The sequence below is a fragment of the Oncorhynchus gorbuscha genome, linkage group LG13 (genome assembly GCF_021184085.1).
Source record: "Oncorhynchus gorbuscha isolate QuinsamMale2020 ecotype Even-year linkage group LG13, OgorEven_v1.0, whole genome shotgun sequence".
NCBI lineage: Eukaryota > Metazoa > Chordata > Actinopteri > Salmoniformes > Salmonidae > Oncorhynchus > Oncorhynchus gorbuscha.
The window spans coordinates 35,136,156-35,155,453 of record NC_060185.1 but is presented as its reverse complement, the minus strand read 5'-3'; the positions used below and the strand labels follow the sequence as shown (position 1 = coordinate 35,155,453).

The 19,298-nt window shown below is 46.9% G+C and overlaps 1 pseudogene; it reads left to right on the top strand.

Annotated features, from left to right (window-relative positions):
- The window catches only part of LOC123992798, a 32,801-nt pseudogene extending 15,457 nt beyond the window's left edge, over nt 1–17,344 (top strand).
- The last annotated feature ends 1,954 nt before the right edge of the window (nt 17,345–19,298 follow it).

Here is a 19,298-nt window from a genome sequence, read left to right as displayed (position 1 = left end):
CGTCCATCGTCACCACCGTCTGGCGCACAACCATCCACCCTACAATGTGTGTCTCGATCTCGTGCACGCTCACGCTTCTTCCAGTATCAGCCATATTGCTCCAACGTGGCTGGATTTATGTGAGCTGACTGCCTGTGTGTGCCGGTGGACCCGGGTGGTTGCCATGGAGACCTGCCGTTGTAGTGCTCTGCAGTACATACGTGCATACACTCGTCACGGTCTAAAAATAGGGGGCTGGGCAGGCAGGCTCTGAACGGCTTCGTTATCTGCATGTTGATCATTACACTGAGAAGAGCGAAACTGTGAGACCTGAAGACACTCTGAGCTAGTGGATAGGCTTTAGCTCAGCGGGCTAACACCTTCTTGAGGGACACGGGTTCGTTCCCCGGTCTGTCACATATGTACTATATAACTCCGGCTAAGTGCCTTTTGGGGAAACTAACTCGCCCTGTAGTGCTGCTCATCATCAGTGATTGTCTCTCTCCTCTCCGCCGTAGTTGTGGTGGATACACTCTCCTTCTTGTCCCCCAAACCCAGCAAGGAGGTGCCAGACGATCCTATCACCAGGAGGTGTCTAATTGCTGTCTGTGGAGGTGTGAATGCAGACAGACTGGTTAATTACACATCTGTCCCTTCTCTTTGTCTCTCAAACCCAAAACATGCTTTCCAGGCAGTGTCTCTGTCTGTGTGTTTCCCAAACCCAAAACGTGCTTTCCAGTCAGTGAAAATCATAGAGATGTAGAGAAGGTGTGGGGGTCTGTTTGGTGGGGGTCTGGTTAATGCTGGAAAATATTATTTCTGTATCATTAGTGAGGAAGTGTAAATTGATAAGCTCCTTATTTAATTTGTCACCGGGTTTCATTGTGGTGGTTGACGTGCGATGAGCAGTAATTAGGGGGGAATGGACGATATGGAGCACTGGGCTATGGGCAATATGGGGCTATGGAGCTATGGGCGATATGGGGCTATGGGCAATATGCAGCTATGGGCGATATGGAGCTATGGGGCTATGGTCGATATGGGGCTATGGAGCTATGGGCGATATGGGGCTATGGAGCTATGGGCAATATGGGGCTATGGAGCTATGGAGCTATGGGCAATATGGGGCTATGGGCGATATGGGGCTATGGAGCTATGGGCGATATGGGGCTATGGGCGATATGGGGCTATGGTCGATATGGAGCTATGGGCAATATGGGGCTATGGAGCTATGGGGATATGGGCGATATGGAGCTATGGGCGATATGGAGCTATGGGCGATATGGGGCTATGGAGCTATGGGCGATATGGGGCTATGGTCGATATGGAGCTATGGGCAATATGGGGCTATGGAGCTATGGGCAATATGGGGCTATGGGCGATATGGAGCTATGGGCGATATGGGGCTATGGAGCTATGGGCGCTATGGGCGATATGGGGCTATGGAGCTATGGGCGATATGGGGCTATGGAGCTATGGGCGATATGGGGCTATGGACGATATGGAGCTATGGGCGATATGGGCGATATGGGGCTATGGAGCTATGGGCGATATGGGGCTATGGGCGATATGGAGCTATGGGCGATATGGGGCTATGGGCGATATGGAGCTATGGGCGATATGGAGCTATGGGCGATCTGGAGCTATGGGCGATCTGGAGCTATGGGCGATCTGGAGCTATGGGCGATATGGGGCTATGGAGCTATGGGCGATATGGGGCTATGGAGCTATGGGCGATATGGGGCTATGGAGCTATGGGCGATATGGAGCTATGGGCGATATGGGGCTATGGGCGATATGGGGCTATGGGCGATATGGGGCTATGGGCGATATGGGGCTATGGGCGATATGGGGCTATGGAGCTATGGGCGATATGGGGCTATGGAGCTATGGGCGATATGGGGCTATGGAGCTATGGGGCTATGGAGCTATGGGCGATATGGGGCTATGGAGCTATGGGCGATATGGGGCTATGGAGCTATGGGCGATATGGGGCTATGGGCGCTATGGGCGATATGGGGCTATGGAGCTATGGGCGATATGGGGCTATGGAGCTATGGGGCTATGGAGCTATGGGCGATATGGGGCTATGGAGCTATGGGCGATATGGGGCTATGGAGCTATGGGCGATATGGGGCTATGGGCGCTATGGGCGATATGGAGCTATGGGCGATATGGGGCTATGGAGCTATGGGCGATATGGGCGATATGGGCTATGGGCGATATGGGGCTATGGAGCTATGGGCGATATGGGAGCTATGGGCGCTATGGGCGATATGGAGCTATGGGAGCTATGGGGCTATGGGCGATATGGAGCTACGGGCGATATGGAGCACTGAGCTATGAGTGATATGGAGCTACGGGGGATATGGAGCACTGAGCTATGAGTGATATGGAGCTATGGGCGATATGGAGCTACGGGCGATATGGAGCACTGGGCTATGAGTGATATGAGGCTATGGGCGATATGGAGCACTGAGCTATGAGTGATATGGAACTATGGGGATATGGAGCACTGGGCTATGAGTGATATGGAACTATGGGTATATGGAGCACTGAGCTATGAGTGATATGGAACTATGGGGATATGGAGCACTGGGCTATGAGTGATATGGAACTATGGGGATATGGAGCACTGGGCTATGAGTGATATGGAACTATGGGGATATGGAGCACTGGGCTATGAGTGACATGGGGCTATGAGTGATATGGAGCACTGGGCTATGAGTGACATGGGGCTATGAGTGACATGGGGCTATGAGTGATATGGAGCACTGGGCTATGAGTGATATGGGGCTATGGGTGATATGGAGCACTGGGCTATGAGTGATATGGGGCTATGGGCGATATGGAGCACTGGGCTATGAGTGATGTGGGGCTATGAGCGATATGGAGCACTGGGCTATGAGTGATATGGAGCTATGGGTGATATGGAGCACTGAGCTATGAGTGATATGGAACTACAATTTGTAAGTCGCTCTGGATAAGAGCGTGTGCTAAATGACTTAAATGTAAATGTAATGTAAATGTAACTATAGGGATATGGAGCACTGGGCTATGGGCAATATGGGGCTATGGGCGATATGGGGCTATGGGCGATATGGAGCTACGGGCGATATGGAGCACTGAGTTATAAGTGATATGGAGCTATGGGTGATATGGAGCACTGGGCTATGAGTGATATGGGGCTATGGGTGATATGGAGCACTGGGCTATGAGTGAAATGGGTGATATGGAGCACTGGGCTATGACTGATATGGGGCTATGGGTGATATGGAGCACTGGGCTATGAGTGATATGGAGCTATGGGTGATATGGAGCACTGAGCTATGGGTGATATGGGGCTATGGGTGATATGGAGCACTGGGCTATGGGCAATATGGGGCTATGGGCGATATGGAGCACTGAGCTATGAGTGATATGGAGCTATGGGTGATATGGAGCACTGGGCTATGAGTGATATGGGGCTATGGGTGATATGGAGCACTGGGTTATGAGTGATATGGGTGATATGGAGCACTGGGCTATGAGTGATATGGAACTATGGGTGATATGGAGCACTGGGCTATGAGTGATATGGGGCTATGGGTGATATGGAGCACTGGGCTATGAGTGATATGGCTGATATGGAGCACTGGGCTATGAGTGATATGGAGCACTGGGCTATGAGTGATATGGAGCACTGGGCTATGAGTGATATGGAGCACTGGGCTATGAGTGATATGGAGCACTGGGCTATGAGTGATATGGAGCACTGGGCTATGAGTGATATGGAGCTATGGGTGATATGGAGCACTGGGCTATGAGTGATATGGGGCTATGGGTGATATGGAGCACTGGGCTATGAGTGATATGGGTGATATGGAGCACTGGGCTATGAGTGATATGGAGCACTGGGCTATGAGTGATATGGAGCACTGGGCTATGAGTGATATGGAGCACTGGGCTATGAGTGATATGGAGCACTGGGCTATGAGTGATATGGAGCACTGGGCTATGAGTGATATGGAGCACTGGGCTATGAGTGATATGGGTGATATTGAGCACTGGGCTATGAATGATATGGAGCTATGGGTGATATGGAGCACTGGGCTATGAGTGATATGGGTGATATGGAGCACTGGGCTATGAGTGATATGGAGGAAGGTGTGAATGCAGTCTAGTGCTGCCTGGAAGATTGGTGGTTTATGTGACATGGTGTCAGTGGAAACCTGTAGGGTGGTCTTTAGGAGAAGCAGCAGTGGCAGGGTAGTCACTGTTGGGGTAGAATTGATTTGCCATTTCTATTTAGGGCTTGTGGTTAGTAGCTCTTTGTGAGTTTCCAAAAAATGTGTTATGGCTGGGTTTATAGGTGTAGTTACTTGTGGTTTTGTTTTATAGGGGTAGATACTTTAGCATTGTAACTCCCCCCCCCCCTCTTCTGCAGGCTGAACTTCAAGGAGCCAGAGGCGGTGCGAGCCCTGACCTGTACCCTGCTGAAGGAAGACTTTGGGCTGACCATAGACATCCCTCTGGAACGTCTCATCCCCACCGTGCCTCAGACTCAACTACATCCACTGGGTGGAGGACCAGGTCGGAGGCCAAGGGGAACCACGCAGGGGCATCGACCTCGGTAGAATTATGACCTCCAATAACCACTATAAATATGGCCCCTCTGCCGATCCTGTTCTCTCCCTTGAAATGAACCCAAATGAACCATCCATCTTGGTTCAACCATAATTGCGAGGATGCATAATTACCACCACTCCGATCCTATGTCCTGTTTCTGTAGAAGAATAGATGGCTTTTATATGGCCTGTCCCTTTAATCCCTCCACTGGTTCTTAGTTGTTACATCAGACGGTTGATTTCTCACCTGTCTATATAAAGAAAGTGCACAAATATCCTCAATGCTGAATGGGATGAATAAACTCTCATTAATTCCCATACAAACATCACATCAGTAATGGAGAGTGATAAAGGTATTTCATGTGTGATCGTGTTTGTTTGCTATATTCCTGCAGCAGTAATCTTTCTGGGTATGACTCATTGTGGCTGCATCCCAAATGGCACCCTATTCCCTACAATGTGCATTGACCAAAGTCCAATGGGTCCTGGTCAAAAGTAGTGTGCTGTATAGTGATTGGCTTGCCATTTGGGACATAGCCTATAAGGGCAGCTGTCTGACGATGTACTTTTCAGGCTGGCAGAGAGGTGCTGCCTAGCGCAGGTCTAGCCCAAGACACATATTTGAAGTCTTAGAGTAGTGCTGATAGGTTTTGCCTTTGAGATCATAATAAGATTGATCCTAGATCTGTACTCCTATTCTGAGACATGTTTTTAATACAGGCTGACTCTAACTAGTCCCAGAGCAGCTGGCTGCCAGTTGGCATTACAGACTGCCAGAGAGTGGCTGCATGATTGTTGGCACGTCTACCTTCAGATCCCACATCTATTTCCTGTTGATCACTGGCCAAATCCCCATCCACATGTCATGGCTGGTTTCCTGCTCTATCAAAGACTGTGATGTGTGTCAGTTAGCTCATTAGAGAGATAAACAGGTTAGTGATTGGTGACCCTGATCCATTCTGTAAGCTGATTGGAGATGTCACTCTCCTGATGGATATCCACAGGGAATTACTCTCCCAAGCCTTAACCTGGCCGGGGGCCATCTCACCCATCTCTACTGCCCCGGGGGACCTCACTGTGGTCAGTTAGATTAGAGGCCCTGGTCTCTGTTAGGCCTGGATGATCTGATCATGGCTGTCTGGCTCACCTCTTATTATTCTGTTATGGACAATAGGAGACAGCGAGAGTGGCATTAAAAAGACTGCCACAGACACAAACACTCAGACTCACACCCTGTTCCTCACGTAGTGTGTTATATCCCCAGGTACTGGAGCGTCCTGTATCTACCCCCTGCTGGGAGCCTCTATGAACGGCTGGCATTACCTGGCTACTGAGGTAGATGACATCTGCTTTGATTACGCCACCAGGAACGTGGAGCAGAACAACCTCTCAGACCTCATCAAAGGTGAACTGTTTCATTATGTAGTGCTATGAGAGGCTATAACTGATTTATAGCTTATAGACACTAGGAGCATAGAGCAGAACAACCTCTCGGACCTCATCAAAGGTCAACTGTTTCATTATGTAGTGCTATGAGAGGCTATAACTGATTTATAGCTTATAGACACTAGGAGCATAGAGCAGAACAACCTCTATGACCTCATCAAAGGTAGCCGCAATGTAATGTACTACTGAAAGGAAGATGGCTTGAAACCTTGTTGATAACGTGTCCTTGCCCTGTCTCAAGTTCCCCAGAAGACCATATTAATGGACGCTCTAAAGGAGGAATCAGCCATTGTCAAGGAATTCTGCATTTGTAACCCTCCCCTCTTCGCCAACCAACTGGAGGCTAAGGTAGGCCTCTTTTAGATTGAAAGTGTTTTGAGTATCTGGAATAACTGCTTTATTCATCTACATTTCACAGATCATTTTTTTTCTTATTTTCCTTCTCTCCCTTTTCCTGTCACGTTTCCTCTTTCTCTTACCCTTTATTTCTCTCCCCATGCCCCTCTTTTTTCCCCTCCCTTCTTCCTTCCCTCCCTTTCTGTCCTCCTCTCCCCAGGAGGTAAATTCCAGGAACTCTCGTCGTCCTCCCCCCAGCTCAGTGAACACAGGTGGGGTGACACAGATCATGGCTGAGGGTGGAGAGCTGGAGTTTGTCAAGAGGATCATCCATGACAGCCTGCAACTCAAGACAGGCCTGCGTGTCACGCAGCACGCGCACATTGTGTTCACAAACACAGCATTTTGGTCCCCATCAGTACACTGAGCATTCACAGAAGGAAATGGGGTAGCGTTCAAGATCGTTTCAGATTGGTTTCAGATTGCTCATGCTTCATATCTGCTCCACTTTCCTAAACCCCAAATATAATATAGAACAAGCTGATGGTTATGTGTTGGTGTTGTTGGATGTTTGTTCATTACCTTCTGTTACAAATGCACCTTTTCAATTTTGGATGAGAGGAAAAGTGAGTGATTGAAGAATGAGAGGACTACTGATGGAGGAGAGCAGGCCAGATGGGATGCAGGGATGGAGCTGTCACCCAGAGTTTGTTTAATGAATTGGCACCAGGAGTAAACAGTCACCCACCCCCTGGCAGTATCCGCACGCCCACAGGGAACAGCTGTGTGTGGGGCGTGCAGATCTCTTCCACACACCACCACCACCATTACAAGGCCTGTCAGTGGTGCAGTGGAGTGAGACATGGATGCAGTGGGAGAGATACGCACTATTAGAGTTAATCAGACCGCACGCATGCGTGGTGACTGGGAGACAAGTGGCTGACATGAAAGCTGTGTGTCACTACCGTATTTTTGTGTGGAAAGATGATTGTCAACCGCATGTGTGTGCGCGCGTCGGTGTGCACATATATTTCAGTGGAAAGATGAGTGGCCCTCACAGGGGGAAAAGTGTCTGTCTCCCTCTGTCTGTTTGCCTGGCTGTGCATGTGTCTGTGTGTTCACACTTGGTGGTGCGCTTGGCTTGTGTAAAGACCATAGATGAGTGTCTGCCACAGGGGAAGGCGTGCCCGCCCTAGTCTCCCTCTCTTCCGACTTTAGTTCTTTCCTGTCCTCCCTCTCTCCTCTCCTGCCATGTGTGTAGTGTGTTTGGGGCCAAGGCAGCAGTAAGCAGGCTGTCACTCCACACACTGCATGCTGGGACAGCAGAGCTACTGCCAGGTGTCCACGGAAACCAAGCCAGTCCAGTCCCTCTGATTGGTCCTCTGAGACCCACCATCCCCTCGACCAACCCCTCCCCCTCCCTTTCAACAACACTGAGCTGTAATTACTCTCACCAGACTATCACACACACACACACACACACACACACACACACACACACACACACACACACACACACACACACACACACACACACACACACACACACACACACACACACACACACACACACACACACACACACACACACACACACACACACACACACACACACACACTCCAACCACCAGCCAGGAAAAGGAGCTGATTTCCCCCTTGTCAAAGTGATGCCCTCTGCTAATTATTGTCTTTTATTGATATGATAATCACTCTTGGAAGGGTTTGCTTGAAAATAAATTTTAAAAGAAATATACGACTTTGCCAAGATTGCTTTTGTCTGACCCCCATGAGAGTTTTGTTTTTTTGGGGTGGGAAGATCTTTCTGGAGGAAGGAAGTGAGGAAGCTGTTTGTGTGTTAACATGAATGTTCAGCCCCTCCTCGCTGCATGACAAAGTGGGGAACATCTGGGGATATTACAGGTCCTCAATATTTCATAGTGCCACTTGAGGCGAGGCTTTTGCCCCCCAACCCTACGCAAAATCCTCTCACCCCCAACATTCCCACCCTTACCTCCATTCTGCGGGCGCTTCTCTGAGTGGGCTCTTCCCCAATCTTTCAAGGCTTTTAGTGAATGCCAGCCATCAAGCTCATCCGGCTTTTTTTGTTAGTTGATATTTATCTAGCCAGATTGGTTTTTGTGTTGTGTTGCCCTCAAACACGGTGTACACTTTTCAGAGAGGGCTTGTTTCCTGTTCCCATTCCCAAACCTTTCAGTGCTTTCAATGAATGGCATTTAGGTCACCAAATTCTTATTTAATTTAATTAAACCTTTATTCAAAACCTTGTTCAAATCTGGTTGGCTGTATTAGTCTGTGCTGTGTAAAGGTGTTCTCTCCCCTTTCAACCCTTTAAACTTGTATATGGATAGGGCTACATTGAGGGCTACATATGGATAGGGCTACATTGAGGGCTACATATGGATAGGGCTACATATGGATAGGGCTACATTGAGGGCTACATATGGATAGGGCTACATTGAGGGCTACATATGGATAGGGCTACATTGAAATATTTTTTACAGAAGAAATATGAAAATAATATGCATAACTATGGTAGCAATTGATTAGGAGCAGTTTGGAGAGAATGTGTTAATTCATACATAACAGTTCACCTGACAAGACTGAATCCAAACATTACACTGATTATATGTGCATTTTACAATTACTGTACTTTTTGCTAAATTTGTTGATAACAAAATAATCTGGATACCTTGAGTAACATAAGAATATTCCTGGTAAATGTGGGGTGTCATAAGACTAAACAATGACAAGTGTTTGAGTGAGAGGACTAACTGGTGTCTCCAAGGGGTCACACAGGACTCACAGGACACAGTTTCTTAGTAATTGTAATCCACTTTTATGACTCAAAGAAGAGTCTCAACTATAAGGTGCTTTTTTTGAGCTCTCCTAGCTGTGCAAACACACTTGTAGTTGTTTCATTTGGAACACAACACTATCCCCGCCATCACACAGTTACAGTTGTTAACGCAATCGAAAAACGGTCAATTATAAATCGCAATCTGGGTGACTGGGCATGAAAAGGATTTGAAAGCTTGTTCTATTGCCAACATGACTAGCTAAGTTATAAAATCTGTTCTTAGTGTTAAGCATTCACAGAGTCATGAGTGCATTCAGGTGTGTGCACCCCGGCGAATTCTCTTCACAATAAACAAACACAGCCTCATTCTGTTCAGGACAACTCGGGGTGTGACGACATGTCATCTTGTACATTAAACACAGTGATACATTTTTCAAGACATTCTTTTTTTGTATACTTTTTGGCCAGTCGTTGTGAAAGTAGTGCTCTGCTCTGTGTGCATGATGTGTTGACACTTGACATCCACATAACAAACACTCCATCCTCACCATACATTGCATTGCTCATAAATATATCGTATCTAGGCCTAATGAATCTAGACAGGAAGGAAGGCAACCTAACCAGACAAGGTTTGTCATGCATTGTTAGTTTTCCTATCCAGATTGACTCCCTGCTAGGTTTCTCTCTGTCTCTTTCTCCTTGCTGGTTGATACTGAGGCTCTATATGCTGTTGTATCGATTACAATAGACTCATCTCTTCATTGCAGAGGAGATATTGATCTGCTTTCCTGCTCAGGGCCAAGACATCAAAGCTCTGCTCCTCCATAGAGACTCATACTGGTCTCGTTGTTGTTCTAGCTCTCTTTCGCTCTCTCATTATATATATATATAAAAAAATAAGAGGGAGAGCTAGAACAACAATGAGACCAGTATGAGTCTCTATGGAGGAGCAGAGCTTTGATGTCTAAAAATATATATATTAAAACTACAGTTGAAATCGTAGTTACCCACTCTGCCTCAGAACTACAAAAACAGAAAGTCCGTTAGGATCTTTTTCCCATAGAGTCAAGGAGGGAGATCCAATATCTGCGGCTTGTTTGATCTTAGACAGGAGTTCATACCCAGGCCGCTGGACACACACTCCTAAGATTATTTTTTCTTCCAGATGGTACAGTTACATGTTGGGAAAGAAGTGCAGCCTGGCACCTTTGAAGGAGGAGTTGAGACACTTGTCAGAATGGGAGCTCCGACGAGACGACATTAGATGCTCATACATGGTCTTATACACACAGCTCATGCAAATGGGTACAACACACATATCCACTGTACCAAGCCCAGGCGTGAGTTAACATACTTGAATACCCCATACATACCCAATGACAAGGTGAGGTAATGGAGGGTTGAATGAGTTCCCTCCTACCATCTAATACCTCCTCTGAGACGGAAGAGGGGGATCAGATACCTTCTGAACCGTAACGGATCAAGCCTGGCTAATAGGCTGGCTAAACAATGTCACAGCCCAGACCTGATTGAGCTGATTTCTATTAGTGTTGCATGACTGAAACGCATGGCAGGGCCCACACACACACAGTAGGTCAGCGCCGCTAATGTTCATTAGCGCCATTATCCTAGCTATTAGCCCCTAGCGCATGACTGCTAACTGACTTGACTATCTGACTATAGAGGTTAGTCTCCAGCCTGTACCAGTCGCTTACCTCAGATTATCAGACCCATTCAGTGGGGATGACTGGCAGCTGGCACCAGAATGGCATCACAGCAGCTCCCAGGGGTGTTAACCACACACACACCATGTCAATCACTGGGGGAGGACCATACCACAATCCTCCAGAGGTGTCAGAGGACTGTCGCTGTGTGTCACTGCTCATTAGTGTGAGTGCATCCTTGGCCAACGTCCAGCGCAGGCAAGAGGGTGGGGGTGGAATAGGAGACCTAATTAATATGCTAATGATATTTGCACCTTATCTCTCTCGCACACTTTTCTCTGTCCTCCTCATTCTCTCTCGCTGCTTGGTTAATTTGGTGAGTGTTTAGGGGTCAACATGGCGCTCTCATAGAGGGATGTGTCTTCTTTCCTCTGGGATCCATTTCTGTGACCTTTGACATGTATCTCTGGGGGCACTGAAACCCACCACATATTGATTGTGAGTGTGAAGGGAGGCGGTATCAAGTGGACAGTGAATACTATTGAAGAGTCTTTTACACTGGTCTTTCCCTCCCCACGTTCTTCATGCTTATTGGAGGCTCTTCACACAAGTGCTCAGCTCTGCCACTGTGTGTAAATGTGTGCTGTTCACACCTTGAAGGACGTAGTGCAGCTCTGCATCACCTGGACATGCTGGAAATGCTGCCTCTGCAGAGCTACATGTGTGTATTGCTAACGCTTGTTGGTGTTTCTTCTCTATTAGTGTTGTCTAATGTTCTGTAGCGGTCTGTTTCTGTTCCCAGGTGCCCAAAGTGAACCACACAGAGTTCTGCCAGGGACGGACCATGCCCTGGGCTCTGGCCTGGAGTTTCTATGATGCTGTTACTGTTCTGGTAAGCTGGCTCTGGTGGGCGGTGTGGGCAGTACCCCTCGGGTCCTCTCCCAACCCTTCATCTATAGTGGGAGAGTAGAAGAGGAAGGCATAATCATGGCATCTCGCCCTCTCTCGTGTTTTCGCTCTCTCTTCCCCAGTCATCTAGGGGCATGTCCTAACTATACCCCTGCTGCTTTTCCAGACGTTCCCAACCTCCACACACTTCCTTAATAATGCATTTGCGGCCCATCCCACTCCACTCTCCAGCCCATTCCTTTAGAGAACGCAGGCAGCACTCAACCCGCCCTCTGGGGAGATGTTTGTATCCCTACCCTAATTTGCTGTATCCAGGCAACCATTGCTGGGGCAGGAGTGTGTGCACATGCACGCCATGCCATTAGGCTTTTGGACCGCTGAAGGAGTGATAGAATGAGATGAGAGAGAGCATCATAGAGATCAATGTGAGAGTGTGAAAGCTGGTAATATTGGGAATAAGAGCGAGAGTTAAAGGGAGCTAGAGAGGGGTGGGAAGTGGAGTGTTACAGTATCTGAAGGACTTCTTTGGTCTTTGTGTAATCTCGTTTCACCACAAAGGCAGTTGAGCAGAAAGATTGGCCTACATTTTACTGCCCTCTCCTCTTCTCTCGTTACACAGTGGAGCACTGCATCATTACCAGGCAGACTGGGACGGAGTGTGTGGATGACCCCACACCTGGGGGAGGGGGGTCTGTCTGTCTGTCTATGTATGAATTGTGCATATGACTGGGTGTTGGTAAGTGTACATGTGTCTGTGGCCTACTTAACCCATGGATTACTAGAGCAGACACCTGTGTACTAGTAACTAGCTCCTCTGTGGCATCACAGCCTGTGTTTTTAACACATCCTGGTGATTCAATAAATAGCTCTGAGATCACACATCTAACTGATGTGTAATGCAGTAAGTGAGTCTCACCAGGCACATGGACAGAATCAGATCCCTTCACAACAGAGCAAGGGAGGGGCAGAGAGACAGATCGAGGATGATGGAGAGAGAGTGAATGAAGGTACAAAGACCATAAAAGGAAACTTGGGGAGAAAAATAGAGGGAACAAGACATGAGAGAATCAAAGAGAGAGCGTTAAGGGGAGGCCAGGCTATTTCATGGCCTTCTAGCTTTTGTTGTTGGTCTCTATTCTCTGACTGTCATGTGACACTGTGGGCCCAGTACAGGGGGTGTGTCTGGCATGCAGCCAGTCAGAAGATTTACAGCAGGGGTCAGAAGTCAACAGGAACAAGAGACCCTGGTATTGAGGTTCTGGTGGCCCCACAGGGAGAGGAAAAGTGGGGTGGGGCTATCCCTGTCTAGGTTAAATGGTTAAATGGCCATCTCTCTTCTACTGATCTGTCTGTTTGTGGTCAGTAATTGAATAATGGCCTATTATCTGGGGAGCCATGCTGAGGCTCTGTTCAGCTGATTTCCCGGGCTTGAGTCCTAGTTGGACAAATGGGGCTGACTGGCTGCTAGATAGGGAGAAACAGACAGACTGGCTACGCTAGACGACTAGAGCGAGGTGTGGTCAAAACAGAATACAGAAAGCCATCTTTCTTGTGTGTGTGGACTGAGCACACATTTGAGTGTATGTGGGAGTGGGTGAGTCAGATTAATAATAGAGAGAAAGACTGAAAGGGAGGGAGAGAAAGAGTAAAGATGAATCAATGGAGACCGAGAGTGGATTTAAAGCTGTACACACATCAGACTAGATGAGGAGAGGTGTCCTTTCCTGTCTGTGCTTTCTGTTTATTTGCTTATGGGAATGTGTAAGTGTTTTCCTGTGTGTGCTTTTGTCTGGGAGTGTATGTTTATCTCTTTGTGTATAAATCTGTGTGTGTACGTGCATATGAGTGTGTGTACTGCGTTGATGTGTGTGTATCTATGTTAACGATGTGCTGTACAGGCTGCAATCCTTGATGGATTGTATAGATTTTTTTTCCTCTTCCTTTGAGCTGCAGGGGCTTACTGAGCAGAGGGAGAAGGGCTGGGAAACAATCAGAAACGCATGAAGCAGTTATAACAAGGCCTGACTGGTATAGACTCACTAGACAGACCTGGGTTCAAACACTATTTGTTTGCTTTAGCTTTCCTGTTTTTTGCGAATGTTCTATTGGTTCCTTTGATCCATGCAATCTTAATAGAGCCCAACTAAATTATTAAAAAATATTAAAATTATTTTTTAAATTGTATTTGAACCCAGGTCTGAGTCTAGACTAGACACATTCCATTTTTTTCTTTCCTATTGACCAGTCTGCAACCTTTTTTCTATGGAAAGAGAATATGTGAATTAAACATGACTGTCTTCATTAGTCTTTAATACAGTAAGGATACCACCACACAAATTACATTATCTCATAGGATAACAGAGAACTGATCTAGGACCAGTCTGAAGGTTGTAGTGCAGTCCTCCATTCCATGCAGGTCAGTTCGCCGTGTTGTCTGACTGATTACAATGTCATTGTTTCATTGTTGCATTGTTTCATTGCCGACCCGATCTGGCAATTGGGTGCATTTAAATCAAATGTTATGGACCAATAAGGTATGTTTGTATAAGGTAGAGCCCTGTGGCATCATTATGTGTGGACTTGCTTAGATAAGGAATGCTTCCACCATAGCAGCATGGTACCAGTAGTAGCTCTGAGGCAAGGCACAGCAGGGCCAATGTCATTGCAGGGACGTAGGACTAAATCATGTGGAAGGAGCGCCCCTTTGTGGTATATTTTGATATTGCATTTACAATTCAATGTGTTGACAATAAGATGAGCAGCAGATGAAAAAGAGCAGAGTCACAGGGAAGGACAGAAGAGACCGAGAGAGAAAAGCAGTGAGAGAGGTATGCAGGCCGTGACTCATCCGTGGCGTGGGCTGGTCTAAACAGACAGGAGTCCTGATAATGGTTCCAGGAATCCAAGACTCTCTCCCTCTCTCTTCACTTCCTCTGGCTCTCCATCAAGCCCCCTTTCATTCACTCATTGTCACACAGAATGAGTGAGCTGAAGTATTTTACTTCCTCTCTTCTCCTCCTGCTCTTTTCCTCCTCCCTCTGTTTTTCTCTCCTCACTTCATCATCATACCCCAGCCTTCCAGAGGGGTTTCCATGGTGACTAGGACAGTGAGACTTTACCAGCTCACGTTGTCAATGTCTAAGCTTGTTTGTGTGTGCGCGTTTGGTCAGAGTGAACTTGAGTGCCTCAGGTGTATAATGACGTGCAGTGTGAGTGTGGAACTGGGACAAACTTGTCTTTTAGCACCTTCAGGTTCAGGAATGCTGTCCCAGTGAACTCGTTTATGACTAACATGCCTGTCTGAACAACATACTGTACGTGTGGGTATATGTGGGTATTGATATTGTGCATTTACCAGCAGTCTCCACACTGTCATCATGAATCACCCTTTATTAGTCTGGGCAGGTGGATTCACATTTCCAAATAAGTGTTTTACATACATCTTCACCGGAAGAGAAGCAGATTATGACAATGGTACCTGGGTAAATCCCACTCTGTCAATGGATATTTCATTATTTCCAGCTCCCTCATCTCAGTCTCCCCCCAGTAAGGAGAGGAAACTGGAGAAGTCTGGAGAAATCCCGTAAGCCACTGTCCTTCATGCTGCTGCAGTCCCAGGCCTCCTCTATAGGCTGACCCTCCAACCCCAGGCCCATGGAGGCCATCACTGCCTGGCTAGAGAAGACACTCAGTGACCTAAAAGGTAAACACACACAGGGTTGTTTCTAGATTAAAAAGGGGGCTTAGGTGGTGGTCGTCCCGACCATGCAGACCTGCGGGCAATAATTTAAAGCACCAATCTTGGCAGGGGAGAGCAAATGTAGCTGTTTTTTAAAGCTAATTTTCTGCAGCTCAATACACACTTTGCCATGGAGCTGAGAGAATTTTGCTGTTTTGAAATGATTTTCCTGCAATTCTATGAATTTTGCCCTGGCTTATTAGTGCCTTCTGAGGTCTGTTCCGGTTCATTCTTTTGTTGTGAAAGTCACATTTTGGATTAGATTTTGTTTTAAATTACATTAAATGCTATAACACAATAGAACCACGAATGAATGTCCCATAATGGTAGTGACTGCCCATTTAACAATCAGTTACTCAAATGACTTTAATCAAATATTTCAGTTGTGTATACCTATAGTCCACATCCCCTTTAGCTTTTTTCACATTTTGTTGCATTAGTGGGATTAAATTTCTGCCCTGCTAGAGCTGTCCTGGTCAACTGTAAGTGATGTTATTGTGAAGTGACAACGGCTCAGCCACGAAGTGGTAGGCCACACGAGCTTGTTCTCATGCTCAAACATTAAGGAAATGTCATTAAGTTTTCAATGTTGATCTTAAACAACAAATATAGGTCCCTTATCTATCTGGTTTTAGTCATTTCATATTTACGCTAAAAAAACAATCCCCCCCCCAAAAATGTTTTTGTTCACATACACTTTTGTATTACTGTTTGGACTTAGTCCACCTGAAAAAACACTTAGGTGACCTGCCCAATACCTTTCTGTGCAGAAAAAACCCTGACACATACAGCAAGCACCACACACACACACACATACACACACACACACTGAGGAGCCACACACAGACAACTAAGCATTTACATGTACACAACTCATTCATGAACATACTTTTTCTGCAAGCACACACCCTAACCCAATTTCTCCAACAGAGGTATACAAATCATAGATTGTAGACTCAAAATACACAGCAACTGTGTCATCTGTGTTCTGCAGGTGCTACACAAGCGTGTCCCTTGTGGGAGGAAGGAGCAGAGTCTGTTCCTGACAGCTGTGGAGAACACCTGGATCCACAGGAGACAGAGACGCAGAGACCAAGGCTGACACCTCAGCTGCCCAGAGCGCCCCCCAGTGGTACTTCCACCACTCTTTCCTCAGCCACAGCCCAGCACCCACAGAGCCTGCAGCACTCCAGTACACACATCCCGTATAGCTTTACACTCCCACAGATTTACACTCCCACAGCAGCACAGGGGCCAGGCAGTGTTCCACAGTCCGGGACCAACAAGGCAGATGGAGCCAACTCTCAGGGGTCAGCTGTGTCCCAATAGAGAACAGTGGAGGATGTCATCATGGAGTCTTCTCCTACCTCTACAACACCCAATATCACATTGGCACAGACAGCACTACCCACCACGACACAAACAGGAAGTACCTGCTGAAACACAGGAAGAAGAAGTCGGTACCACTGGATAGGAAGTGATGCAGCCACAGAGCCCCAGTGTTGTACAACACTTCCTGTTCAAGTGCTTGGTGAAAGTGAAGGCTGAGGAGCAGGACGTTGCTGTGGAGATCCACTGGGTGGAAGGCCAAAACAAGGACATGCTGAACCAACTGTGGACCTACCTGAAGAACACTCTGCTTAGTGGTGGCCAAGCCACTGGGGATATAATGGAACATAGTTGACCTGTAGTACTGGGTCGCCTTCACTCAGCGAGAAAATAGAAAAACAGGCAGGGACTTTGAGAACATTATTTACCGGTAATTGTTCTGTCGTGTCCAGTGTTTGTGTAAGATATACTTATTTGCAGGTCCAGTACAGTTTCACTGCAAGTCTCCTTGTCAAAGTTGTAATGACTAGAGCAATGTTTTTGATAAATGTATGTTTTAGTACCATGTTATTTGTGTATTTCCATGTTCAGTCAGTGTTTTACACACAGGTAGTCTATCCCAGACATTTGTCTAGGATGCAGCTTCCATAAGCAACCACAAGAGGGCAGTCCATAGCTGCAGCTCATCCACTTGTATCCTGTTGATGAAATATAGCTTTTTCTGGGTAGCCACCTATTAGTGGCATGTCTTAGTATCACAATTAGACGGTCGTATTGACTTGAGTCGGTAAGGAATGATCTTTGCATACACACACTTTAGCTAAAACAAAACCTAATGCAGGATGCCCAGTATTTCGTGTGCCTGTACGCACAATTGTCACATGAGGTCGCAGCCGAACAGACAAACTTCCTGAACAGGGATTTAGTGGTAAATACCAGGAAAAGTGGTCCAGCAGTGGACCCAAAGTTCATTTGCCACGTGCACAGGATACCACGGGTGTAAAACACTTCCATTCAATTCTTACCTTGAGAGCTCATTCCCAACAATGCAGTGATAGTAATAATATATAAATCAATGAACAGCAGCGTTATGGTAGTAATAAATGTAATCATTATAGCAGCTGCATAGGTGTGAGGGAGTGTGTGCGTGTGTCTGTAAGTGCATTGTGTCAGTTGGTAGAGTCCTGTGGATCACCTGAGGGAGAGCAGTAGTTAGCCATTTACCAGTCTTATGGCCAGGGGATAGAAGCTGTTTAGGAGTCTGTTGGTCTGAGCCTTGAAGAACCGATACTGCCTGTCTGACGTGAACATGGTAAACAGTCCATGTCTCTGGTGGCTGGAGTCCATGGCAATATTTCTGGCCTCTCAGACACCGCCTGGCATGTACGTCCTAGGTGGCTGGGAACTCGCCCCCAGTGATGCGCTGGGCCGTCCGCACCACCATCTGTAGGGCCTTCCGGGCAGTTGCCATACCAAACAGGATGGGATGCATGCCAGCAAAGCCACTAAACAATACAATAATTGCACTATAATGGTGACAAACGGTGCCCACAAACTGTTAGGGCCTCCATAAAGCTGCCCCAACACCTTACTACTGCTACGCCAGGCTTTCAGCGGAGCCTTGTCTCAAATCAAAGTTTATTTGTCACGTGCGCCGAATACCACAGGTGTAGTAGACCTTACAGTGAAATGCTGAATACAACAGGTGTTGACCTTATAGTGAAATGCTGAATACCACAGGTGTTGACCTTACAGTGAAATGCTGAATACAACAGATGTTGACCTTACAGTGAAATGCTGAATACCACAGGTGTTGACCTTACAGTGAAATGCTTAAAGGCTCTAACCAACAGTGCGGAGAAGAAGAAAATAAACTGTGTGTAGGTAAGTAAAGAAATAAAACAACAGTAAAAAGAGATTTGAAAATAAGAATAGCAAGGATATATACAGACACCGGTTAGTCAGGCTTATTGAGGTAGTATGTACATGTAGTAGGTATGGTTAAAGTGACTATGCATATGATGAACAGAGAGTAGCAGTAGCGTAAAAAGAGGGGTTGGCGGGTGGTGGCACACAATGTAGATAGCCCGTTTAGCCAATGTGCGGGAGCACTGGTTGGTCGGGCCAATTGAGGTAGTTTGAACCTGAATATATAGTTAAAGTGACTATGCATATAAGATAAACAGAGAGTAGCAGTAGTGTAAAAGAGTGGTTAGGGGGGAACACAATGCAAATAGTCCGGGTAACCATTTGGTTACCTGTTCAGGAGTCTTAAGGTTTGGTGGTAAAAACTGTTGAGGATCCTTTTTGTCCTAGACTTGTCATTCCGGTACCGCTTGCCATGTGGTAGAAGAGAGAACAGTCTACGACTGGGGTGGCTGGGGTCTTTGACAATTTTCAGGGTCTTCCTCTGACACCGCCTGGTGTAGAGGTCCTGGATGGTAGGCAGCTTTGCCCCAGTGATGTACTGG